The sequence below is a fragment of the Strix uralensis genome, chromosome 17, assembly GCF_047716275.1.
Source record: "Strix uralensis isolate ZFMK-TIS-50842 chromosome 17, bStrUra1, whole genome shotgun sequence".
Lineage (NCBI taxonomy): Eukaryota > Metazoa > Chordata > Aves > Strigiformes > Strigidae > Strix > Strix uralensis.
In genome coordinates this window covers 9,142,737-9,168,651 of record NC_133988.1, presented here as the reverse complement: position 1 = coordinate 9,168,651, position 25,915 = coordinate 9,142,737, and the positions used below count along the sequence as shown (strand labels likewise).

The 25,915-nt window shown below is 36.3% G+C and overlaps 1 protein-coding gene across 12 annotated transcripts in view; it reads left to right on the top strand.

Moving 5' to 3' along the window:
- ARVCF (ARVCF delta catenin family member) overlaps nt 1-25,915 on the top strand; it is a 291,281-nt gene that overhangs the window by 18,452 nt on the left and 246,914 nt on the right. For 10 of the 12 annotated variants that reach the window (XM_074887416.1, XM_074887413.1, XM_074887418.1 and 7 more), the window contains one exon: nt 7,483-7,551. The exons of the other annotated variants lie outside the window; for them this stretch is intronic. The gene's annotated coding sequence lies outside the window, so the exon portion shown is untranslated. The remainder of the gene's footprint in view (nt 1-7,482; nt 7,552-25,915) is intronic. 12 annotated transcript variants of the gene reach the window in all.

Sequence of the window (25,915 nt, the reverse complement as noted above, 5' to 3'; positions counted from 1 at the left end):
TCTTAGTGTTACGTTGCCCACTTCTTATGTAGTTGACTAATACTTTTTTTTCCTTCTCTTCTGAAGAAATCCAGGCTAGGTCTGCAGTTTCTAAGCTTACTGAAAATATATGCATCTTACAAAATAAATCTTTTTGGTTCTCAGATATAATCTAATACTAGTGTGTTTTGTTGCTTTTCCATCAGACTTGATGAAGGGGCTCATATAAAGAACCAGGCACTAGAAATTAAACAATAGCTTAGATAAATAGGGAATATCCCAACTAACACTCGAATAAAATAACTAAGCTTTATGTAAGAGGGAGTATACTGCTCTGCTCCTTTTCTCAGTACTGTGATGTTTCTCTTTTAGTGTAGTCAGAGAGAGGATTCTAGTAACACTGACCATTTTAGGACCCTATGTTTAGAAAAGATGAAGAGATGTGAACTAGGAGACTACAGAGGGAGTGTTAGAGAGTGCTGGTGTACTAGCCAGGGAACAGGGATTGACGTTGTTTTCTCCATCAGGAGATGGGCATTAGTTGAACTGAGAGAAATTCAATAATTGGCAATACACATTTAAAGCAGAAATAAGACTATGTATTGGCTTTTTATTGGTTTTATCTTTTGTGCTACAGGCTTACTACCTGTGCGATAATGAGTAAATACTGCTGCATTTTGAAAGTGCTGTGTTTTACTTTATTAAACAAATTGGTTACTGATCCCTGTGATGAAAGAACTTACAGGTGCCAAATGCAGATGTGTCTGTTGCAGTAATGCAGTTGGGAAAAGGAGACTGTAATGTGATTGTACTGTGTGGTTCCACCAATGATGCACGAAGCAAGGCCTGTGGGATGGCTTTTAGCCCTTGACATGCTTAGAAAGAAATAATCTAGGCTGTAGTTTGTCATGGTATCACAAAAGAAGGGAAAGACTAATAAGAATTACAGAATAAACACAACTGTTTCCTGTGAAAAGAGGTTGAAGTATAGGGGAAAGCAGCTGGTCTCACAAAGGAAAGAGTGCTATCTTTTAATTGTAGGGTTTTTTTAGTTGTTTTTTTTTAAGCAGTAAACCAACATATTTTGGTATTGTAAAAGCATCAAAAACAGTTATACAGGTATCTCTGTTAAAGAACAGAGCTATTGGTTCAGAAGTCCAAAGACAAACTTTGGAGCTGTAATCTGTAGGAAAAGTCCCAATCTTCAGACAGTTTCTGACTTTGGTTAAATTCAAAAGGATAAGTGATGTAGAGATCTCAGAAGCTTTACTGTCTGCATAGTAGCTCAATTAAGAAAACCAGAATTTCACGTAGTGTTTTATTTAAATGAGCTTTCTACTGTCTGTAGATCTATTAAGTATATCTGCATGTACCCGTGGGACTGCTGTACAGAGAATATAATTATTTTGTTTACTGTTTTGAGATTGATGTGACTGGAATCAATACCAGTTACTTTGCTTTTCATTACTGAAGGCATCTGAAATGTTGACCAACCTTATCTTACTTGTGTCAAACAGATCACAAAGCCCTTATATACACATCATTTGACCTTCTAGGACATTCTTCAAAGAACTGTCAGGCTTAGCACATCACTTTTTTTCTCACTTGAAGAAATTAAATCTAATTAGGAGGATCCTACTGATACAATGTAAATACAAATTACAGGTGCACAGATTGTATGGGGAGTCCAGAATGAAAATAGCTGTAATGAAGGGGCGGGGGAGACCCTGAAATAGTTTGACTTGTTTTAGAGTACAAGATTGATAATTTAGTGACTTTAGTAGCTGCACAGATATAAAATATTTACAGCAAGTTGGAGAATTCTAAAGGGGAAAAGAACTCTCGCAAGGCATTTTCTTCTAGAGAATATAAAATGAGAAAGGAATTATGCACAAATACAACAGTTACGCAGTTTTAGTATTAGTGATTACCTGCCTGATATTAATTTCTCTCTTCTTCACACAGGTGTAGTTTGACTGAATACACCTGAATTACTTAGGTGTTTTAAGAGGAGAATCGTGAACAGAATTGACTTCTCTTTGGGAAACCTCTAACATTTCACTGCCCTTTAACATTGTCTTGTATAATATGCTTGTGCATTCTTGTTATTTCACATGAAATCAAGTGACTGATTTCTGATAGAAGTCTCAAGAGCATTGAGTTTATACAGGTTTCTCCCAGTTTTACCTCAGAATAACTGCTTGCATGTGTTTTTGGAGACAAGGAATGTTAATAGTAGTTTCTTCGTGAGAAACTAATTATTTAAAATATCTTTGGCACTATGAAATTGAAAGAAACTTAGCAGTTATGTACAATAACAAGACAAAACCCAGCTGGTTTAAAGTAGGTATAATATCCAGGAGTAAAAAATGTATGCCTGTTTCATATGTCCTTGTGTGACTAGGGAATTTAGAGCAGTCATTGTAAGATGAAGGAATCCAGCTCTCTGCATTATTGGACCCAGAGGCCATGCTGTGTCATTACTAATGCATGCAGGCATGTTCAATAAATTTCATGGTTATACATCTCATTGTCATTTTCAGAGTGCATTGATTTAAGCAGCTCCCACTGATCAAGAATACTACAACAGGCAGCACAGCCTAATATGGTGATAGGTACAAAGTGGAGAAATCTTATTTCGATCAAAAACTGAGAAAAAAATGACTGTAAGGTTGAACTGAACACTGGAGCAAGTTGCCCAGAGAGGTTGTGGCGATTACATTCCTGGAGATTTTCAAAACCTGACTGGAAAAGATCTTCAGCAACCTGCTCATAATTGACTCTGCTTTGAGCAGGGGAATTGTATCAGATGATCTCCAGCGGTCCTTTCCAACCTCAACTGTTCTGTGATTCTGTGAAAATAAGATGGTTAATAATTGAATATCCTTCAAATTATTCTGTCTTGTACAAGAAGAAGCAAAGTTGCAAGGGTCCTGATGATGCAAAGGGCATACAGTCCAGAAAGGAGTTTTGGGGATGTGAGACAATCAATCTCCCTTTACGTTTCTCACCAGTGAGTATAACCCATCAGTGAATGTCCCAGCATGGGCAAGGGAGAGCTGGATGGACAGAGCTGTGGGTCAGTCTGGGGTGTGGCTGCAGTTCTGAGGGTACCATGAGCAGATTCATTTATGAAACTCTGGTTTGTTTGGGTTTTTTAACCAACTTAGTTGTATCCATTTAAATTAACACTTAAGGTCAAACTTGTGCCTTCAGTGAAATAAAGAATTTTAAAAGGTTTATTTAAATTTAAGGCTTTCCACTATCACTTTATACAGCTGGCTTCAAAGCATATTGAATATAATCTTCTAATGAGTTTTGGCTTTGCCAGTAGATACATGTTTCTTCCATTATCTCGTTTGTTTCTGTTTGGTATTTTGTACTTTGTGAGTAATATTTGCAATTACTTTTCTACAATAGCATGTTAGTAACAGCAGCAGGAAGCCATAGTTAGCTCAGCTGGAACATTTTGGCCTCTAGAGTTCTTGTTATTGCATTCAGAGTAAGAAATAACTGCCTGCTTATCTTTGTGGTATTCTGATTCCCATCTTCCTCTCATGCCCTTTTCTTGTTCAGTATTACTTTATTGGTTAGACTTAAGACAGATGGTAGGATTAGTAAATGCAAGTTGATTGTAACAGATACTGTCTGACATTGGTGTGTAACTAGGAAGATGAAAACAGTGGGCAGTAAATATTTTGGACAACCTGAAAGAACTTGCTAAAATAATTCATAATTGTCTTGCTTGTTAAACTGGATAAACAAAGTGAAAATTATTTCCTTTTATTTACGCACATTTTTGAAGAGCCTCAGAATTGCTGTGATGGTGTATTGAGCTGTATTTCTGCTCGGTGCTCACTGCTTTTTGTTGACATATGTAGTTACTCATAACTCTTCCGTTGAGAATGTGGTCCTGTGGTTGTGGGACTGGAGATCTGCGCTTGCTTCTCACCTTTACAACTGGTCTGCGTTAAAGTACCTTGAGGACATATTTGTAATATTAAAATAAAGGTGCTTAGCCCTTGTTTAAAATCCTGTCTCTGTGGAACTAGGTTACCTAATGAGCATGTTTTACTCATCTCATGGGGACAAAGCCTGAGCTGTTAAATCTGTGGCAGCAAAACGAAACAATTTTTGAACCAAGTCATCATTTTCAGCATCAATAGAAGGTCATGCCCTTGTCAGCCAGTGTTGGTTCAACATAAGGTTCCAGTCAGAATTGGCTGCATTATGCTTAGAGCTGTTCTTTAAGAGACCTTCACCCTTTACTATGTTTGGAACTGCTAATATGATGGGTCTTTTGAATAGTTAGAAGAGACTTATTAAGATAGTCCTTACTGCAGTTACTCAGAGTATCTACTCATTAGTTCTCAGTAACTGGTCTGGCAGAAGTTTATTCAAGCTCACGATACAGCACTAGATTAAATGCTCTTTTTCCATCATTTTTTCTTTCCTTAGTGTTGTGTGTTAAGCCATGATACTTTGGCAAGTTCAAAATACAACTCCACTTGTATTACTTCTGTAGTTTCAGTGTTGGCTTGGTTCCTGAGAAATTCAGACTTCTGGGACCTGCAGTTTGGCAGACTAAACTTTTTAAACAAGATTATAACTGAGGACTGGAAATCTTGTTCTCTTGCTTTACTGCTTGACATACCTAGAGTTTTGCTCAGCTGTACTGTACAAGGATATCCAAAATCACATTACATCCACACCCCTTGCAATTTTAGGAGTATGTTATTGCAAAAAGTTAGCGATATGTTTTATTAGCAGTTGATTGTTCTAATCAAGAATTGCTCTAGTCTGATCTTTTTACAGTGCATGTATCATAGGCTTGAATTTCTCTTCCCTTGAGTCAGATGCTGAACAGTGGTTAGTTTTTAATCAATGGAAAACTACCAGAATGTGGAACATACTTTTTGGGCTATGTTGCTCAAAAAGAGAAAAAGTTACAACATACATAGATGGAAGTTATAGATAATTATAATTTCTTCCTGAAATCTTCCTAGGTACTACAGGCAGGTAAACAGGTAGCAGAGCACCCAGATTTATAACTCAAGTGAAATGATGATTTATTTGAAGACATAAATTAAAACAGCTTGCCATTCAGCTTTTGATTTTCTTAATCAGTAAGATTCTTAATGGTGATATATTTTTTTTAATAGGCCATAATTTTCCACTTTTTTTAAACAGTAGAAGCTTTTAAAATGGCTCATAGCTAATTACCTTACTTATTTAAAAAATAAATGTAGAAGGGTCAGTTTAGGATTTGTTGCAATGTTTTAAAACTTAATCAAGCTATTAGTGGCATTTTTTAATCTGTAATGTTACCTCACTGATGTCTGTTTAATATTATTTCTGATTGTTGTCACTGTTTACATTTCTTTTTGGTTAGGGGAAATTGTGTGTTTATTTTATCTTTTGGAAAAAAAAATTAACAGGGCAAGCAATGGCAGTATTTTGCTTCTGACCTCTGGATCGAATTGCTCAGCAGGTGAACTCTGAATTGCTAATAAAAATGAAACTTTTGAGGAAAATTCTTGCCTGAGGTTGGATTTGTACTGGTTCAACACATTTCTTATGATTCTACCATCTCTCTCACTGCTGCTTCTGGAACAACATGACCCCTTTAATGAAATTTTATTTTGTGACAAACTGAATTTCCGTGTACGTGCTCTACTGCTAGTATGTTTCATGATTGTGATGAGGTTTCTCCTTTGTTCTGCAGTACTTAAAAGCATTTACTTATCAGAGTTGAAGATAAATAAAGCATCCTGTTTACTAATTAGATAAATTTTCATCAAGTGTCATCCTAAAGTCACTGAATTCCTGTATTAAGACATAGTGTTGCCTTATAACTTGTAAATTATGAAATGAAATATGAAAACTACCATGGAAGGTGAAGGCACACGTGCAGAATATATGGTTTTTGTAAGGCAGCCAAATGCTGACTGGCTTACAAGAATGGGGGGGAAAAAAACCCAAGCGTTCCTTCATAAAAGCAGTCTGCAGACAGCTTTTGTTCGTATTTTTTAGGACTCTTAAAAAAATAAATCAGTTTCTCTGATATAAAAAGCTATTTTTCCTATTGAGTGCATATACATCCTTTATGGGTCTGAGTGTTAGTCATTTTTTGCTGGTATTAAGGGGTTCAGGTTGAGCCTTGTGTGTGAGCACTCTTTGTTGAGGACTGTAAAAAACCCAAACCGAATAAAACCCTAGTTATTTGTGATATTGATTACTTAAGTCACTGCTGTTAGGGGATATCCTTTGTGTCAGTGTGACTGTCCTACAAATCCAGTCTAGCCAGCAGTAGAAGAACCAATAGCCAGTGGTACTTTGCATTGTAGTGCTATGGCTACACTTGGGCATATATATTCACAGAATCACAGAATGCATCTAGATTGGAAAAGACCTTGACGATCACCTAGTCCAACCATTAACCCAACATTGAGAGCTCCCAACCACACCACACCCCCAAGCACCACGCCAACCCCACTCCCAAACACTTCCTGGGACAGGGATCCCACCACCCCCCCGGGCAGCCCACCCCAACGGCCAACAACCCGTTCTGCAAAGAAGTGCCTCCTAACATCCAGTCTATTCCTCTGTGTCTTGCCCAATGTGTAGTGATAATCAAGAATTCTATGGTACTACCATTCAACTATCTTGCTTCCTTTTTTTAAAAATTTAGAAATTCTGTGGAGGAATCAGGGATCTAAAGTTTTTTAGATTTTAAGGTCAGAGTAAAATTTATCCTCGTCTCTCTCATAACCCCAATGCTGCTGGCTCTTAGTGTTCTACATTAGATGAAGGTGCGACTTCCAACTTGCAGTGTATGTATGGAATTGGATGTAGTTCTGGTTTGGAAGCAAAGACAGGTAAAACAGTTGGAAATTTGTGGTTTTGGGAGTTAAAATAAACACGAAGAACAGTTGATGAGGACTCAGTAAAATGTTGCCCAAGACAGTGTTTGTGTTCCCTGGGAATTAACACTTTGTATTACTGTTAACTTGATTTGAAAAATTCTCCAGTGTCCCTGTAACTTCAAGTATGCATGTTTTCTGTGGAAAATATTCTTGTATGTATGTAACAAGTGTTAGGTCATTGAAATCAAGCATATGATCCAGAAAAAATTATATTTAGGCAAAGAGATAATAAGGAGAAACATCTTGGGTATTTTGCTTTATCTTGTTACTGTATGCTTAAATGATTTTTGGATTTTGTGATCCAGAGATTTCAGTAGAAACTAGTCCACTTAGTGGAGCATTCAAACCAGATAAGAGATTTCTACCATGGACTTTGATTTCAGGAAGCAGGAACTCTAGAGGCTGATGAAAGTCTTGATTTAGCTGTTTCGAACTAGGGATAGCAGTGTAGTTTTGGCAAGTGTTCGGGCTGTGAAGCTGTATACAGAGTTGTCCAGTTAGTCAAGTCAACAAGCTATTAGTCACATTGGTTACAGAGTTTCTATTCAGAGTTTGATCTGTCTCTTATGTTTTTCAGGGCTATCCATAACTTTGAGTTGTGCTTTATGAACAAGGGAAGGGGCCTAACATTTCGCCTGCAAGGGTGGTAAGAGTTGTCAAAATTTCCTTACATATATTTTTATTTTGTTTATTAACTGCACATGTTCATGTCTATGAAATCTAGAAGGCAAAATTGTTACTAATTTAATCCTTCTTGCTATTTACCATTCCAGACAGTCCTACAATTGTCATTCTTTAGACCAACAATAAAATGATGAAAGACTGAATTCATTTTATGGTAGTAGTCTTTAGTGGTCTTTTGCTCAAACAGTAGAACTATTGAACTGAGTATGGCTAAAATATTCAAGTGTTTGAATTAGTCTGCTTGGAATAGCAAACCACCATATAAAACCAAATGTCTGTATAATCAAAATGTATCAATCAAATGTAATTAACTGCGTATAGTTAACTAATAATAAATCTTCCAAAACTTTATAAATGGACCTTTTCAAAATGTTTTATTCTGCTGCTGTCCTGCTTTTAGACAAGGGGTGAACTGGCTCCCCATCTCCTAACTGCCTCCTCTCAGCCACTCTCAGTTTTGTGGTCAGTTGTGCCATCAGACTTTGAGGTTGTTCTCTGAGCTCTCTGTGCAGGAATCTGTGGCACGTGAAAGTAATACAGGTATAAATTCAGTGGTTATCTACTTGTGTGATGGGATGTATGGCTTTCTACAGCATTTGACCCTTCTGCTAACTTACTGGTTTTAAGTGAAGAGCCCTTGTCAGAACAGTACAGTCAGTATAGTCAAAGACCAAGCAATTTATTAATTTGTATGACTTTAGTGACTTGGGAAGTCATTCCTGAGATAACTAACCAGACAGAAGTTTTCTTACACAAGGAAAAACCCATCTATGTTGGAATAAAGGAACATAATTTAAAAAAGTTGGTCTTTTAAATGACTAAAAGCAGAAGACAGCTGTACTTGCTAAATGAATAAAATTGATTGAATAATTTGAACTTTTGAAAGCCTTAATTTTCTAATTTAATTTCTTTTAACAGTCTCATTCTAACTTTTTTTTAGGGAAAGTAGAATTTTGGGTGAAAGATGGGAATATAGTTTACACAGTATGACAAAAACTGGATGTTACTGTTTCTTAATATGCTAAACATAACAGAAGAAGTGGGAGATTTCTTAGGAGATTTTTTGCTGTAGCAATCATCCTGAGGTGAAATTCGTAGTATTTAGAGCAAAGGAAAATAATTGTAGGGGTGAAAGGGAGTAAAGTGACAGGAACTAGAAGGAGGTATCTCTTACCAAACAGCCTTACTACTTGTTCAAAATTAGGAAAAAAGTAACAGGCAATCAAATGATGCTGTTTGTGGATACATGAGCAACCTATTATTATTATGCAGCATATTTGTGAAGTAAAGGAATGTAGAACTTTGAAAATGTTCCTGCTTCTTCTGTGTTGAAGAAACAGTAGTAATTGTGCTATCATTACCAAAAATATGTTTTACAGAGTTCATGACTAAGACTGATTTGCTTGTTTCAAAAGTGAGGTATGCCCTGTGCTCATTTTAAAGAGTATGTCACCCTTAATCAGGAGTGCCATACATTTTCAGAATGACAGTGCTTTCAATTTATTGCTTGTCAGCCCTGAAGAATGCTGGTTAGTTCCTTTACAAGTGCAACTCATTGGCTGAGATGCTCACTTACAAAACAGTTTTATTTTGATTGGTTATTGGTTTGTGGCTTTTAATGATAAAATGGAATTGCATTTTTTTGCAATAGATGTCTTGGTGGAAAATCTGAAAAGTTGGAGCCTTTTGGAACTGCTCTTACTCCCACTGAGGTCAGTGGTAGAATTTCTGTGGCTTTCAGTGGGAGTAACGTTATACTGTCTGATTGTGAAGACTTTTCCTCTTCTTTCAAAAACCGCTTATAATAGTCTCTTATTGCTAGGGTTACATGAAAATGAAGTAACTACTGTACTACTTGAGTACAAAAAAAAGATATTTCTTAAGTAGGAGAAAGAAGTTTTAACCGTTTCTGTTATGCCAGCATGTTGATCTTTTAAAAAAATATCTACAGCTCTGAAAATCATTGCACCATAAAAATTGGTTGTCTATAATTATTTTGCTTGTATCATCCAGTGTGTTTTATTATATTATATGCAGAAGTAGGTCTAAACAGAAAGAGTGCCTTCTCATGAGGGAAGAATGAGAATTGCAGGATGCATACTTACTGGAGTAACAGTAGACATGGCCTAAATTCTATAATCACAGATATTACTGGTTATCTAAACAGGGGATTTAGATTAGTGAGAAAGCATGCCATTTCATTAATAGATGTAAAGTTTTCAAAACTGTGTATTAGTTCTCAACTCTAAATAAAAGTTTAATATAATATTATTAGTGGCATTTTCGTGGATGTCATTTAAGAAAAGATTAACAATTTTTTTCAAAGGTGAACATTTCAAAAAGTGAGATACTGTATTTTCTATGCAATAGCTTTTTTCCTCTAGGAAGATGCTATTACAAGTGATTTGGCATAAAAGCTTCTAGCCAGTGGTTGCCCAGAAATTAGTTGTGAAATGTTAAAAATAACTGCCTTTTCAGAAATTAATACTTAATACTAAGTAGATATTTCCAGAACTGTGGTTGTGTGATTTAAATGGTCAGTTTTGATTGTAATGTGCAAAATGGAGTTGACTTGATTTGAAACATCTTCTAGGCTGCCAGATTTCAGACCTGAGCCGTCCAGAACACGTGGTTTTTATCTGTTATAAATTTTTTTTCCCTAATTCATTGTTCGTAGATTAATGTCTGCTTATTTTGGGTTTCTACCATCTTTTCTGGAACAATCAAGAACAATGAATTAATCTTGTTTAGTTGATGGATTACTCTAGATTAATCAAATGCCTACTTAATATGCTTGATATTTCTTCTGAGTAAGCCATTTTAAAAAATTTTTTCTATAGTTAAGTTTATTATAAAATTAAGTCTTGAGCACGTTCAGATTGTTTGTCACACTCGGGAAGTGCAAAATATGACCCAAAAGTAGCATTTTGGTTTATAAACATTTACAGCATAAACAAGTCTGAGCTAAGCAATTTTAGAAGGAATTTCCATTACGTGTAGCGTATATTATATGTAGATGTAGTTAGTGGTTTTCATATGTAGCTCTTGGAAATTATTTTTGTCTGGTTTATCTGACACCAAGTTTATTTCTCTTGAATTAAAACTTTTACTATTGTGTCTGCATGAAATGGTTTACAAACTAAATCTGATGGCTTACTCTGTGTTGTATGTCTGAGAATTTACGTCTACATGATTATTTTCAGTTAATGATCATACAAGCCTTCCAGAATTGCTGATGAGTCCTTATTTTGCCTTCATTATTATGCACACAATTCTAGTGCCTTTTGGTGGTGCTGAATGGATTTAAAAAGAAATGTTGAGTTCTTACATACAATGCACATGGATTTAATTTAATTTATTTCTGATAGTCTCATTTGGGATCACTTTATAATTCGTAATTAAAAATGGTTACTTGTTTGAAAGTGTGGGGAGTTTGCCTTGGTGCTGCTTATGACCTGGCATTCTTTGTTGATGATTATGTGGTCCAGGCAGCTGAAGAGCTGAACTCCTTCTGTTAACCTGTACAAGGCCTGGGTTGCAAGCCACTCTGATGTTGGAAGTTGCTGCCCTACATGCCTGGGTCTCCTCTGAGCAATGGGGACAGCAACAAGAGCACTCCTGGTACTCTGCAGCAATGGTGCAGCAGGCTGTGGCTATTGTCTTTCCTCCAGTTCATTGTTTGTGTAGCTACCCATGCACTAACAGAAGATGGGTTGTATTACTACAAATAATATTTTATGGTTGATCAGGTAGGGTTTAATAAATTACAGTTAACTTTAGGGAGCATCTAAACTACTGGAATGCTGATAATCAAAACAGGCAGGCTTTTTTTAGGAGGGTGTAGTTAATCGATTACTTGACGTGGCACATATAACCTACTTATTAGCAAAATGTCTTGCAAAAATACTCACCTGTCTGAAGTAGAATTTAATTGGATAAGGTTGGCCTTAAAAGTAGACTTTCAGGTAGCTGAAGTCGGTGTGATACGTTATGTGCCTTCTTGCTTTCTACTTCATGGCTCAGAGAAAACTTGCGTCATCTAAAATGCATTAGTATTCAGAATTTGTATGCTTTTCTGAACCCAAAAGACTGATAATCTGTAGACAATATTCGGAAACATGCTACTGTATACCCATCAAAAAGAGTCGTACATCTTTGCACACAGTAGTATTGAAAACAAACATGTAACTTCTGATCCTTAAGGTCTAACTGTGAATGTTTCCATTCTGGTTAAACATACAATGTAACTCCTCTGTGATATCTTTGCTGGCATATTCCCTGAAGCCATACTGTATTTCCCCATGTGGATCCAATTGGGAGATTAAAAGTTTAGGATTTAATCTGTACTTCCATAGCAAGAGTCATAATAGGCCTTCTTAGTATTCATTCAGTGTTCTTGGAGACGTCTCTGGCAATACTGGAGTAATATTGGCATGGTCTATTAAAACCACAGTGAATAAAATTTTAAGACCCAGTTTCTTGATTTACACTTCTTACAGCAACATCTAATAGAATCGGCAAGGCATAAATGTTAGGCAAATTTTCTCCTTTTATTTAGATCCATTAAAGCCCCTTCCAAGCAGATAAAGGAAACTTAGATTATGGAAAGAATTAAGCAATAAATATAAAGCATTATCTTAGAAATACCTTACAATACCTGCTCCTTAGTATGCCCCCCCCCCCCCCCCCCCCCCCCCCCCGAAACATATCCTCTTCAAATAACTTTAAATTGCAGAATGGATGCAGATGCAATTGAAATGCAGCCATTTTCAACTGCTGCACCATGCTGTGGTGACTGCTTTTAATTGTTGTTTCTTTCTTCAGGTGTAAAAAAATATACTTGATAAAAAAGGACAGGCAATTTTATTTGGCTTTTGCTGCTTTCTTGATTTCTTGTCATTCCAGTATTATTCTTCCATTGTAAACTTTAATATTATGCTTTAGAAAAAGCTTTATGGTAAACAATAATTAAACTTTTTTTTTTTCTTAAAGCTATATATGGTGTATGAATAGGTGCTGTTGGCTTCAACAGGGATGTTCATGGAATAAGTGTTCCAAAACTGACTTGCCAACTTTGCAGTAGAAATCTGTTGAAAATTGTCAATAAGAATTTTGCTAGACTTTTTTCCTTGTACATCTTAAATTAAGGGTCTTCCTGTTAAAAACCTGATGAATTTGTTAAATTTTGAAATAGTCTCTTAAAACATCTACATAGTAATGTCAAGAGCATTAAACTCTAATGAAACAATTACCTTTGCCTTCTAGATTTAAAGCTGAATTTTTCCCTCCATCTGGAGGGTTACACCCAAAGAACTGCGGAGATGTATTGTCTCTTGAGAGTTCTGGCAGGGATTGTTTCCCTGAAACAGTGCATTCAGAAACAGAAGGGAAATATGCCCTGATACGTCTCGGAAGCTAAAAGCATTGCTTGTTCCTCCTCTCCTTCCTGACTGGAATTCCAGTAATTGTTGCAGCTTATAGCATCGCCCACATAAGTAGAAAGGGAGACTTTGTTTCTTGCAAGTGCTACCTACCATTGCCAGGATGGATCTCAGGCATTTTTGATTGGGGTTATGAGGGCATATTTATCTCGTTAAAATGATCATTAGCATATTCTTCCATTGACATTATCTTGAGCATGTTCCTTCTTCTAATTAAATTGTACCTTATTGTATGGTAATTCTTTTGCTTTCCTGAAGTGTTTCTTCTCCTTAAGATAGCTGTAGAGAATGAGAATTGATAGTTACCTCAATGAGCTGCATGACAGAAGACTGAATTCATAATACTGTAATGAATCACAGCTCTTCTTGTTTTGAGAATTTCTTCTCCTGGCACTAGGCATTTGTGAAAATATCTGCTGGTATGTTTTTCAAGTTTTACTATATACACATGTATGGGACGTTATTTTGGCACAAAGATGACACTTTATTTGGTGACAAAGATAAAATTTTCAGCATTCTTGGAGGAAGGTTGGGTTTGGTTTGGTAGTTGCATGTCACTTTCCGGGTATTTATAGATCCAGGGGGCAGCACAAAGGCTAGATGCTTTCCAGCATGTGTTAATGCAGTAGTACATCTTTCAAGAAGTTTTTTTTATGGAGCTGAGTTTGGAAATATGTTTGAAAACAGCCTTGTCACACATGTCATCAAGGTTAGAAGGGAGAGAAAGTAGACTTCAACGTTTCAACTAAGGTTTTGTGAAAGGAACGTAGAATGTTAGTGTTTGCTAACTAGTAAACTAGTTTCTTCGTGCCTCTTGAACAGTCCTGCAGTAGAGATGACTCAGTTTCTCCTGTTCCATGAAATATTTAGCTCACGCTGCTGTTTGGGACCTGAGCATTGAACTTGCGGGGAATATACTTGTTAAAACCCACTGATGGTGGATTATGAATCTGAAGTGCTAAAAGCAGTATCAGATGACAGCCTGGAGTGCACAGTGCGGAAAAATCTCCAAGTGAGGTTGGGAGTGTGGTGTCTGTACTTGGAAATACTCGTTGATGTTATGGAGAACAGAGATTAATTCACCCTCTCTGTTTATAGACAAGGGAGGCTTTTTTGACATAGCATAGTGCTTTGAAAAGGGCCTCTCCTAACTGCAGTATTGACTTTATCATGCTTTGCTATGACCAGTTCTGAAGAAATGACAACAGTTGTTTTTGTGTTATAGCAGTACAGCGGCATGTAGTGAATACCAGCTCATTCCTTTGAATCCTGGCTTAGAACACCTTTTAATTTAATTTCAAGTAAACATCAACTGAAAAATGTTTATTTTGCTGAGCATTGGACCTGATTAACAGCATCATAACATGTTTCTGTGTTTAGTAATTTAAGCTCATTACTTACAGTTTTGGGAAACTGCCATGTGTGTTGGTAACAGTTGTTAATTAAAAAAAAAATATTATACATCAGTTAGACTAATATTAGGGCCCCAGATCTGGAGGTATACAGCCTTATCAAAAGCAGGCTTTTTATAATAATCTTTGTGTACCAGTGACATTGTAGGATAAATGCTGCTTTGTGTTCATTTTTTAATCAAGAAAAACTCCACTGGTTTACTGGATTTGTTCCAGACTTAAACCGCTGTAAAAGCATACAACTGCTGTGTAAACATTTTCTGCCAGCAGGTGGAAATATATATACAACTCATCCATTGACTTATTCCTGTCTTTAGCTGGCTGATGTTTCTCTCCCAATCACTGAGGCTGAAGGTTTGTGGAAATCCTATTTAAAATTTGCAACATAATGGATCTTGCTGAGCCCAAATTTGCAAGTTCAGCTCCTTTATGGATGTCTAACTGCTCTTGGACCTGTCAGGTGTTCCATCTCTGTGCTGTAGCATTATCACTGAACCTTCTTGCATAGTCATGCATTAAATAAAGAGCAGTAATTGTTTCAAATGAACATGAGCAGTACCTTCCATTGGAATAAAAGTGGATAGGAAAGAGGTAATTATATTTTAAATATCAGAGGCTGATATTTTCCTGTCCAGAATACCATCAGTAATGGTCCTCAACTGAATCAAAGGAATAAAATGGAAAAGGGAATTGTGCTGACTAGAACCAGAGGAGCAGATGATTGTGGGAGGATGATTTTTCATCTGTCTGATGTTAGTAAGTTTGAACTGTATATTGAGGCAGATTAGGAAATTAGCTTACTTTGTAAAGGTGAGACTTATAGCTGCATATATTCCTTCTTGTTTTCCACCCTATTGTCAGTGCAGTTACCATTCTAGGACTTAACTTTTGGGAGTTAAGAATGTCATGAGGGGGAAACAAACTCACTGCCTTCTTTATGTAGAGAAGGTTGTAGGTATTTGTATAGCGTTTTTGTGAGAAGGCATAGTCCACAATTAGTGTTAGTTGTAGCAGTAATAGTGGAAAAAGTGTATGGCTACTTTTGGGGAACAAGAAGTTGCTACTGTTTAATAAATTATAAAATTATTTTTTGCTGTAAGTTTTCATCTCTTTCCATGGCAATACTTCCTTAATTTTCAGGGACTGAAGAGTTTAATTCCTAAGTTTTTCAATTAGTTCAAATGAACAGAATTACTGCTGCCCAGTTGTCAGGTTCTGTTTTATTTGGTGTATGTGATAGCAGTGGATAATATCTGACCAAAATACCTTCCTTGCAGGTGCATCATTTTTCAGGGGTGGAAGGAAAGTGTTACATACAAACTAAAAACTGTGGAAAGGAAGTCTTTACTCACATGGAATTTGTCAAGCAGGCACATGTGCCATGGAATTGTTTGCACTTGCTAATGGCTAATCGACTGCCTTACAGCTCAGTTTAAGTATGAAAGCTCTTGCCTTCCTTTTTTCTGTATAACACAACTAGAGGAGAGGGCACTACTGCATTACAGGGTGCACTTGGTGTGTGAGGTTGAGAGCTGATCACACCCTGCTTAACTGGTGAGAACAGACAGCTTAAAGTGTAACACTATTCTCTTTTTTTTTCTTTCTTCTTCCCTGCTTGGTAAATATTAAATAGGAAAAGGTTATCAAGCCTTTCTGAGGAAACTCATTTAAAAAGAAAGAAATTAGAATATTTTAGCTCAATTTTCTGAATAATAATGTGCACAGATTACATTTTGCATCTTGGCCCAAAATCCAATCAATTCTTTTTATTTCTGCATATAATATAATTTCTTGGCATTTTGGAGAAGACGGCACTGGAAACCTGTGTGTATGGATTTTTTTTTTTTAAAGCAAGTTATATTGGTGTAATGAATTAGAAGCCCATCCTCAGTTAGAAACATTTGATCAAATGCATAATAAATAACCAAACTGTGTTAAAGTCTGTGACTATAATTGTAAATTTTAATATGATTCATCCAAAACTCTAAGTGTAAAATACAGTAGAAAAAATTATATCTTGGGCCACTAAAGTCAAGTTAATTGGAAGAAGAGCAGTGCAGGAGAGAGTGGCATTTTGTTTTGTCATATTGTGACCACAGGGTATTTCAGAATAGTTTGAGTTTGTTAAAAGGCAAATTTTTCTGGAAGGGATAAATGCAGGATTGTATTTGTCAATTTATAATAGGAGTGGAATTTCATTAGCACTACTATTCATTTGTGTGGTGGGAGGAAGAGTAAAATAGATTCTCATTGACTTAAAATGTCACTGTCAATTCTAGCTGCTGGAATTCTCTGCAGTTTGTTGGCTGAATATATGAAAGAAAATAGGACTATGGGTCAGCCCTGTTCTCTCTAATTAGGATCCTTGGGGTTTTGTGTGGGCTTAGGCGTTTGGGTGTTTTTGTTGTTGTATAACATTGTGCTTTTGTCTTCTAACACCCAGGTGCTCTTTGCTTTCTGATAGTGCTTCATTTTTATTTCTGTAATGCAAACAGTCCTCTCAATTGCAAAAATGTAATTTGTTGTGCCCATACTTCATACCTTTCTCTCCCTGGTGTCGTGTGAAGTCCTTGACATTTCTTCACTTGGTCGTTTACACGATTTCCTTGTCCAACTGCTGACTGTCCTTTCTTCAGTGTTTCTCTCAAACTTCTGTTTATTCTCTCCTTCTAAGAGCTGTACAACAAATCTGTTATCTCTTTTCTTTCCTCACATTCATTCCATCTTCTACTCCATCTTTCTAAGCTTTGTTCCTTGTTACAGATTCCAGTATACCCCTTATAGGGCATTGTTTGAAATCAAAGTCTGCATACTGGCAGAAAGACAAATGTGATTAGTTTTTGCTTTGGCTTAAACAGAAGAATTACCACTTCTGTCAGTTCCAAACACATAGAATTGGAAGCTGGCTACTAGATACTAAACTTTTTGGAATAAGGTTTCTTATCTTTTAATCTTTTTTTTTTTTTTTTTGATAGAGATACTTGGTAAAGATTACTGAAAAATACTGTCCTTCCTGCTCAAAGTGACAGATTATATTGATCATGAAATTTTCTGCTAGTACTTATGAACAGCCTTCAAATTGTGGCTGTCGTGAAGTTCTATATTAGTGTGCAGTGAAGTGATTTTAGAACAAAGCAAATTAAATCAGAAATACCTGTTGTTAATCTCACATTCAGAAATACCACATTATCTGAAAATCACTTTGGCCTCTTGTGCCTTTCTGCCCCAGTAACTTGTGAAGATAAAGTATCATTCTTCTGCCATAATTTTCTGTATCTTTAAGAAGAAAATTGTATAAGGAAAGCCTTTCATTTATAGATGACCCGTCTTCCCATCAAACTTTGTCTGTAATAACTGCATTTTTTTTTCCCTGATTGTTTTTAAACTTGTGGAATAAATGTTTAAATTCCTTCTTCCAGTAACCCCAGAGGAAATAATATTACCTGGAAAGGATTCATTGCTTGTTCTCTGTTATTTTTAAAGTCAGTATTAATCATTGATATTCACTGCAAGTATTGAAGACCACAGCTTTACAGGTCTTTGGGGAAAAATGAAGTGTCCCTTAATACACTTGCGCACCAGTTCCTTCTTGATTCAGAGTTTCATGTCTTTATAGTAGCAGTTATTAATGGTAGTGTGTTAGACAGGAGGTTTTATTTCTTTAATTCCAAACCAGCATATGTTAGACATAAACAATTAAAAATACAAGTATTGTTAATCCCTTACAGCTGTTTTATAGTAGATAAAAATCTAGCACTCCCTATTTTAAATATGGCTTTAGTTGAACTACCGCTTCTCAAAATATTTCCACTTATCTCTGAAGTCATAATTATGGCATTCATTGTATTTGAATATAATTGCTGCACTTTGCATTCTGTTCAAGTTATGGGACTTAAGGAAGAAATTAATCTCAGCTATTGCTTTTCTTGTCTACTGGAACCTACATTTTGGACCCCATCTCCTTTGGGTTTTATCAGTTATAGTGTAATGTTCTAATGAGGCTGTCTCATATGTGTAAAGTATTACTCTAAAATGGAAAGAGACGTTTACAAAATAATAAACAAATACCATGTACATGGTTATGAGACTTACCCTTATCAGGTGCACAGAGATTTCTGGATACTGCAACTGCCTCAGCTCCATGTTAATCCTATTGTGGACAAGTTCCCTAAATTATTCCACTTCTTTAAGAAATTAAATGGTGTGATGTACAAAATGAGAAAAATACTATCTCTACATAACAAGATTTAATTGATACTTGTCAAGTGTTTAAGATGCTCTGCTTTACAGAAGGTGTTGCTGGGTAGTTACAAGTATTTATTCTACCAGATGCAATATCAGTGAGTAGAACAGATCAGTAATAAATGCATGCATCTGTAACATGTCCTAAAAGAATTAAAACTCGCAAAGAAGAAATTGGAATGTTTATAGACTTTTGCTCCTGGTAGATGAAGACCTTATGAAGTGTTTTCAAAAGCCTGATAAGTGCAGTGAACTACAGATGTATGAACGTGTTCACTGTGTACTACAAATTACACTGAAACTGAGATGAAGGTTTGAAGTAATGTAGTCTATATAATAATATTACTCTGCCTTTTTTTTCAATGTGTGACCTCTTGGTGAGAAAGAGTTGCACATCAGGACTCTAAAGTGGATTTCTGCAATTTGGAATTGATTAGAAAAGAGTTGCTAAGCCCAGTCCTTTTCTGTCACAGTCATAATGCTTTATATATTTAAATGTATAAATCTTCCCCCTAAAAAACAATGAGTTTGTGAGTTGTCCCTCTTTATTTGATTTGGAGATGTTTTCAGGATGTTGTTCTGCTGATGGGTAGAATCATCCCGATTCCCACCAAACTAATAGCACAAATAGTTCCTCTTTTCAAAGGAATAGACTAATGACTCTGAAATAAGAACATTAGTGAGAACTTTAATGGAACCTGATGATGCTTGACCTTGTTGTCCCTGTCACCTTTCTCTTTTCCTCATCTCTGTTGGAGAAATTGAGTTTTGGGAGAACTTGGTCACAATAGCCGCCTCTCTTGCTACTTTCCCATATGACCTGCAGTGTTGATGCTGGAGAGCCATCTCTCTGCTTTGCTCTGCAGTGACATTCTTGCTGGACTCACTGAAGAGAAGAATGTGCAAATCAAAGGAATACAACAGAGAATGGGGCCTGAGACGTTTATGGAGGATTAGCAGCTCTCCCCACTAGCTAGCCCAGGGAGGAGACAGGCTCAGCACATCCTGAGCACAAACCACTTTGAGGCTCTCTTCACATTTTTCTCCTCTTTTATCAGTCTTTTTACTGGGGTGCTCTGAAGTTTCTTAGTCTTGGGAATTATTTCCATCTGTAGCCTTGCTACTGAGCAACTGTGATAATACCAGAGTCCAATTTAGCAGCATTTTTTCAAGAGCTTGGGTCCTTGACTGATTTGTAGAGGACAAATGAAAAGAGCAATTGCAAATGGGTTTATGTGCTATTAGAGATCTAAACAGCCTTCCCTCTTGGCTGTGTGTCAGATTATACCTCAAGGGGGAATGGGTGGGCTATGAACCTTAAAAAGATTTAAATACTTAAGTGCAGGGTCAAGTATTCATAACAGTGGGTGTCTTAGCAAACTAGTCTCAGAGTGCTCAGCAATAATATTTTTCTTTAATATTTTCAGGTAGCATTGAAAGTGGTAATTCAGTAGCAAGTGTTTTGAGTTCTTGCATTTCTTCATCAGCTTTCCCTACAATTTACTTATATGATAATTTCACTAGAGAGCCTCAGTTTTGGATTAATTTTATAAAACATAGTGACAGGTTGTTGTGCTCTGGGGAAAACTTGTATCTAGTATAGCAATACCTGAACAAAGAACTGGTAGGCCAGAGAATGAACCAAGCCAGTAGAGCAAGAGTTTGTTATTGTTAAGGACTGTTGAAAAGATCTTTTGAAGGAGGGATTTTAGCATACAACTTTTTTCCCCCTGTGGACTCTTTGTTTCCACCATTATTCAGCCATTTCAGGGTATTCCATCAATGCATAACACCAGTGAAGGGAAAAGGAATTACCAGCTTGTGGACACTACCCCATAGCTCCTTGAGGCTCTGCAGCCTCTCTTCCCATACAAATACGTAAACTTCACCTCTTTTGGAGCCACCAGTTCCAGCATACTGCAGCGTTCACCATTCTCTTCAATGACAGCCCCATAACTCTTTAAGCATTTTCTTTATTCCTCTCAGGTGTGCAGAAAGTGGTAGGCTTAAATTGACTTTGGCAAGAAACCGTGATAGATGGATGCAAGAACTCTATCATCTACTAGTACAGAGTAGTGGTTTCTAGATGTGAAATCCATACCCTGATCCTTTGCTTCACTTGTATTTCAATGGCACTGCTTCAGTTCAGTCTACCACTGAGGCATATTTGCTTTGTTGTTTACAGTTGGTTCTCCCATCTCCAGAATATATATCTGAGCAAAATGATACTATAAGAAAGAATCCATATGTTGCTATGGGAATCTTGCCTTGGACTTACCAAGTAGTAAAACTGTGGCTGATTTATGACTCAGTGTGGGGATAACTGCCTGGTCTCTTCATTTTTCTAATATTTCACATATGAAAAGGAGATACTGCGCACTATTAAAGAAGTGGGCTCGTCAAAGAGAAAAGGTAATTAGAAATCAACATTAACATTCTTCTTTGAGGATAGCTAGTTGTGAGAAATTGGGAAGAACAGCAGAATAGAAAAGTTTAAGAATTAAGTGCCAATACCACTGACCTCCTGTTTGAGCATCAAGTCTGCCTTGTATAATAAAAGCTATTTATAAATTGCTGCTCTGTTAAACGTGTACAGAATTTTACGATGCATAAATTGGGAAAAAGAGCCAGCAAAGGGACTTAGCAGAGTGATGAATGGATGACAGGGTGCAAGACTGAAACTGTGTTTTATTCATGGATTGTGAGGTCAAGAAGAAGAACTGCTGGGAAGGGCTGGCAGTTGAAGGAGAAAGATGCAGAACCCCAGAGTTAAAGAATCCAGTAATCAGAGGATTATCAAGCCACATTGTCACAGTACTTTTTGACAGTTACAACTCCAGGTAATAGCTTTTTATTTTTACTTTGTTACATTTTCATAAGTATTTTTAGTCTTTCTCCCAGCTCTAATTACACCACTGTTGCCAGCGGGTTCCAGTGTCACAGCCCTAATCCTCCTAAATCTCAGTAATTTATTCCCTTAGATTTTAAGCAACAGGTAAGAAGAGGGGTTTTTCTCCCCTTTTTGTTTTGACACAACCAGTTATACTGTGGAGAGTATGTGATCAAGCAACCCAAAATCGTAATGTTGATCTGGGGCCTAACTAGAACTTCATGAATCTGTTCAGTTGATTGTTGCTGCTCAAAAGGCTGTTTGAGACTGATAACTCGTTAGACTGCCATTTAATTCTATTGGTCGTGCAGATATACCTCAGCAGAATGCAGTTAATGAAACTTAATTCCAAACAGATGAGCCAAGTTAAGGTCACCAGGTTGCAATTAGTCTTTGTAGTATCGTTACAGGATATGTTCAACGTGCAGGTGCATTTTTATATCCTCAAATACCACAGGGTAAAACAAATCGAAACAGGGCTAGAATAGAACTGTTTTGGACCAATGAATGAAATCTGATTTCCACTTGGTTTTTATTCCTTTCATAAATTTGTTGTAAGGTCTTCATGTATTTAATTTAAAATTGGCAGATAGTTTAAAGATATATGGTTGCACTTCGAAATGCACGTTTTTCTATCTTTTATGTGTTCTCTGTGTCTTGCATCTGTAAGGATTTCTGCCAAAAAAACATTGGAAAGGAAATTAAAGAGGCACTCAAAGATAATCGTTACAAAGAGAAGAATTCCCTTACCTGGTGCAAATAAGAAAATATATCCCGATAAGTTTTACAACAGCTATGGCCTTTAGTTTTCTTCTGGTACCTTGTGGGGTATTTTCTTAAACAGGTAAAGGACTTTTATGTTTGAGAAAACAGCAGTACTTTTTTCATGCAGGAATCACAAGAGATTCAATTTTGCAAGCCCCTGTGTCTTGACATACCCTTGATATTGTAAGCTTGTACTGCTGTAATTTGATTTAAAAAAAAAAAAAAAGGTAAGCAGTATTAAAAAAAAAAGTAGAAAATATTTGGTTGTGATTCTTTATAAATGAAACACATGTGACTGTGCCTGCAGTATTGCTTTTGGTCTTACAGACTAACAGTAAGTATTTGCTGGCCAGAGTTCATCCTGCTTTTGGCCACCAGTGTTGCTGAAGGCCTCTTCAGAGCATGAAGGAAGTGGGTTGAAAGTAGATTCATTCTTTTCACTAACATCTTTTACAGTAGCATGATATTTTTCAGGGAATGACCTATTGCTACCCAAGCTTGTGGTATATATTTGATGAGGCCTTGGGTTAGGAATGGGTGAGTGGGAGAGCTTTAGATCCGCAGCAATTACTCAGTAGACTTCATGCTGCTAGCAGACCACTTAGGCACTCCTGTTCTCTGGAACTGCTTTGCATGCTGACTAGGAAAAGTAGCTATGCTGTGTAAAATGCTTTTCTCAGCCCTACCGTTGTCCTTGCAGCTATTCAAGAACATATCTTAGTCTGCTAATTTTACCTACATGTTGAGCCAAAATGTTACACACTTGTTTGGTTCATCTGTCCTCACTGGTTGAACTAAGGTCCTTTGCCGTACAGTGAGTATTTTGATTTTTATGCATATGTAATTTGAGGGGGATATTAAAGTTTGTTTGCATTGTTAATAATATCTTATGCTTGAAATAACATGAATGTCTGTTCTGCAAATAATTGCAAGTACAGTCTGCGCACTAAGCAAAATGCAAGGGGAGCGTGATGATTGTTTTGTGAATGATTCAAGGTCTTAACTTTTAAGTTAAGGAACCATTTGTTCTATTATAAAATTAATATATTTGAAAGAGGAGATCTGTCAGGTTTTTTCCCAATAGTAATAACTTGATACTTCTAAACTGTAAATGTTACTTTTAAGGAAGCACATTTTTGCTAGATACTTATTTTATATGGATATTTTATGGATAAAAATAATGTATATATGTATGAAAAATTTATTATGATAGTATATGAATCAGAAATGCCTTTGCCATAACTCTAGATGGAATTTGTTAAGTTAACTGTAAGAACCAATCTTCTGGTTTGCAAATTAAGCAAATTTCGCTTTGGCAATTTTAAGCAGTAAATATGAATCCCATGCAATTTTTAGACACTTTTCAGAGTAGGAAACCATTTTAACATGGAATAGGACTGTGTATAGAACAGTTAATAACAGCATCTTTTGGAAATGCTCTAAAGACGGCATTGCTTGTTTCCACATATCGCAGTTGGCTCACTAAGTTAGCATATTTTCTCGTCAGTGCTTTCTCTGATGTTATTTTCTCCCTGGTATGTTGATGGTCGAATCAATTCCTAGAAGTAGAATACTCGTGTTGAGAAGCTAAGGACACATAGGAAAGAAGTTTAGTCTAAATACTGGTATTGGTTTATACATTAATTGGATTGACATACTGTAGTAGTGGTGCTGCACTATGATCGGCCAAAACGATGCAGTGAAGATACTGTGTTCCTTTAGTGTCTGTTACTTTGTGCTTTCTGTATATGGAATTTTTATGGAAGTTAGAGGACATGCAGGATCGTGCATGTGACTTGAAACATGAAGTGGGAAGGATAGTACATGACATCCTATACAGGGCTCTGGGAAGGAAGCAAACTACCTACCTGCCTGAAAATAAAAGGCTCATGAACATGTTGTTTAATGGGTTTTCTTGAGACAGCAATTGCATATTTTAATCCTGAAGTCTATGAAATACGTGCTTTACGTGTGTCACTTTTGTATACATTGATTTGCTTTTCTCTGGAATTGGCAAATTAGACTTGCTTTGGACCAAAGCCAAATAATATATGAGGCAATTTTATGCCTTGTGAATTATTGAAGAGAAGAACTTATTTTCAGTTTGCTGGCTCCCCTCCCATTTCCCTTAATTCCTTGGGGAATCTTGGTTTAAACTGTCTTCCAGAGGCTTAACAATTTCTAAAGGCTGGGTAACCATTCCAGTGGAATGGAAGGAATTTTAAATATGATCTCCCTTTCCCCTTACATTTGCCCCTTCCTGGATTGCAGTCTCCTTTTTGCCAATTCTAGATAGCAAGTATGCTAGACTGCAAAATACGCTTTGATCATAATGGTCAACCCAGTCACAAAAATCACTGTCTAAACTAGGGATCAGAGGATGCTCAAGGCAATCATTTGAATTATTTTTCTGTATCTCTGCAATAAATTTATGAAAGATATGATCTGTTTACTTACTAAAGTATGTGTTTCTCTTTTGTTTGTACAGTCTGATAAGTTAAGGTTAGTTATGGGACAGGACTGCTGGTTTTCTGCTGTAACAGCAGCATAAGTGAGGAAGACAGACAAACAAGTAAACTTTCCATATAATCATGTTGTTGTAATAGAATATACCTTAGACAGATTTTGGTCAAAAGTGAACTTTTATCATAACTTTGGGCTGAATTTTGTTGGACACAAGTCCAGTGAATTACATGAGTTTATTGTGAGTATGCAGGGGTGATTTTTAAGAGCACTAAAGATGCCTATTAAACTTATCTTAAAGGCTTTTTTTTTTTTTTTTAAGTTGTATGGTACCTCTTCTTATATTTCTATCATTCAACTTTGCTAAGGTCTGAAATAGCATATATTTCAAATGGGAGGAGATATGCATAGATGTACTGAAAAGGTAATTTGTGAACCTCTTTGGAATTCTTTGGGATATTAGTATAAATACAGAAAATCTGTTAGAGGATTTTAAAGGCTACAAAAAAGTAGTTTTAATAGGTACATGCACTCATAGGTAAATATTTTTTCCCTCTTTCCAGATACTTGTTACATAACAAATTGGAAGTATCTTAAGAAGTATCTTGAGAATCTTTGTATAGCAGTTTTTGCTTTTCCCCCATATGAGATGATTTGTGTAATCCCTGTTACTGATATGCTGTAGAAATTTTAATAATAGTACAGTTTTATTACTGCATAAATCTATTATGGCAACATAAATCTCTCATGACAAACTTGAGATAAAATCATATTAATTGTGTCCTTCTATTGACTTCAGCTGAGTCATGTCCAGATTCTTTGACAAAATTAAATATGAAGAAAGGCAAAGAGGCTGCTTGTCAGTTATGTCTATATAGACAAAGCTAAAATAACTTAAAACAGGGAGTAACTGTGCTGACTCTTCCTGGAGAGAAGTGTATAGATAGATATTCATGAGTTTGACTCTTTTATGATTACAAAGTCCTCAACCGCACTTCTTGTGTAACTAGCTTTAATGTAGAAATAAAATAATATTAACCATAGTAATTGAAATTAATATGCTGTAGCAGGGAATCCTGGCATGATGACCTGGAAGACAGGGGAAAAACATTT